Below are 2,380 nucleotides of genomic sequence, written 5' to 3' on the forward strand. Positions count from 1 at the left end.
CTCCTCCTCTCTCTCCTCCTCCCCCCCTCTCAATTTCAATGTTTTTACAACTGTTCGTCATTGAATCTCTTAAACGATTTTCTTTGTTTCCTTAGTCTCTCTCTTTCTCTCTTTCCCTCTCTTTCTCTCTTTCCCTCTCTTTCTCTCTTTCCCTCTCTTTCTCTCTTTCCCTCTCTTTATCTCTTATGTAAATATATTTGACGCGTGCACATGTACTAACACAAACAAACAAACAATCACATACAATTATACAAACATACACACACAAAAACACGCGCACACACACACGTATATGTTTGTATGTGTATGTATCTACATACATACATACATATATAAACACATATATATATATAAGTACACACACACACATACACACACTCTCTCTCTTCTTTACCTGCACACAGTGTATATCTGCGTATAAATCTAGTCAAACCCACGCTCTCTCCCACACAATGGTATTGATATATGTACATACATACACTTGAGTGTGTGAATGTATATATGTGTGTGTGTTCACGTGTATGTGTGTCTCTGGGCGCACGCGCGCTATTTATACGATAAGATGTGGTAAATTATTTCGAGGCAGCATCAAGATTTCAATGGTGTTGCTCTACATTTGACATTATGACCCCAACATGCTTCCGTATCTGCCGCTTCTGCTATTTTTCTAACCTTTTCTTCGACACAAATAAATAAAAAAGCCGGAAAGGCGACATCTGTCGGCTGGAATTGACATTCTGCAGATTGTCTGTCTTATTTTCTTTCTTTACTTTCAATTTCAAATACCCCCTCCCCACCAATTATTCCTACTTTCATTCTCTCGATTTCCTTTCAGTTTTTTTACTTTTCTTTCTTTCTTTCTTTCCTTCCTTCTTTCTTTCTTTCTTTCTTTCTTTCTTTCTTTTTCATTTTCTTTCTTTTCCTTTTTCCTTTCTTTTTCCTATTTCAGAGAGTTTCCTTTCCTTTACTTTTTCATTTCTTTTCCCACTCCTGTCTAAAAATGCACACACGCGCGCATACGCACACACAAACATACATACATTCATTCATACATACACATACATAGATATACACACACATACATAGATATACACACACATACACACATATACATGCATGCATACATACATATATATCCCCGCGCTTGCTTGCTTGCAATATATCCACCCTTCCACAGGTTCAATTTGGGTATAATCCTTGTGGTTTATACTAAAGCTGGCTGAAGAAAGTATTAAAGAAAGGCACTGAGCAAATGGTTTTGGTGGAATAGCAACACTTCCTGACCAGCAGGGTTATTTATCTAAATGTAGAATGTGTGTGGGTTCACATGAGACTGTTGCTGAGTGTTGTATGGGAATGTCCGTAGCCCTCCAAATCCGTTCAGCCATTCAAAGAGTGGAGGTGTAATATGATTCCTGCGATAATTCACAAGAGTTCGCATGTACAGCAGAGAGCCATAACAATTTTGTTGGAATAGGAATGGTAGTCCTCGAAAACAAGGGGGTGAAGTTGCCGTCGGACTTCCCAATATAAACCAAAACAAGAATACAACATAACAGACACGACGTTGTAGTTTTTGATAGGAAGAAGAAACTGCGTATGGCAGTCGGTGTGACATGTCCGTTTGATAGGAGGGGAAAAAGAAAAGGGGATAAAAAGTAGATTACTACACCGACTTGAAGTATGAATGGAGAAATTAAAAAGGTCGTGACCTTGTCTATTAGTTTGGGGCCTTGGGATCAGTTATGAAAAATTCAAGAGCAGAACTTTAAAATCTTGATCTTAATCTGGGATTAGGTGTAAATCTGTAAACCTATTTATTTGGTTCGCCAAAAAGTCTTCAAAAGTTCTCAATACAAAATAAAAACAGATACGAAGAGTAGAAAATAAAACCTTTTCTACAGAAGCTACAAAATGATCTTTATCCTACATTTCACGGGTTGTGGTTTGATGGGAAGCATTGTTTAAATGGGAACAACGGCAATACTGTGTAACAACAAGAACAACAACAGCGCAAAGAACAAATCGCATGGTGCCGCAGGCTGCAGGTAGGAAGCCCGCTAAGAGAAAATAATAACAATAATAATAATAATAATAATAATAATAATAATAATAATAATAATAATCGAGCCAGGCTAATCGACCAGACAGAGTTATTAAAGACAGGGAAGACCTAATGATCTATAAATAGCTTATTATTCAAGCGGAAAATTTTTTCAAGAAATCCAGTTCTATTCATTTCTAATTATTTGGAAAAGCGAAAACAATGAATATTATACGAAGTTAGATAAATCATTGGTTTCTATTCTTCGGGAAATCTCCGGAGCTTTGGTGGTATGAGATGACTTTTCTGGCCTTCATAGAATGACATACGGTTCTT

The sequence above is a fragment of the Octopus bimaculoides genome, chromosome 4, assembly GCF_001194135.2.
Source record: "Octopus bimaculoides isolate UCB-OBI-ISO-001 chromosome 4, ASM119413v2, whole genome shotgun sequence".
Taxonomy (NCBI): domain Eukaryota; kingdom Metazoa; phylum Mollusca; class Cephalopoda; order Octopoda; family Octopodidae; genus Octopus; species Octopus bimaculoides.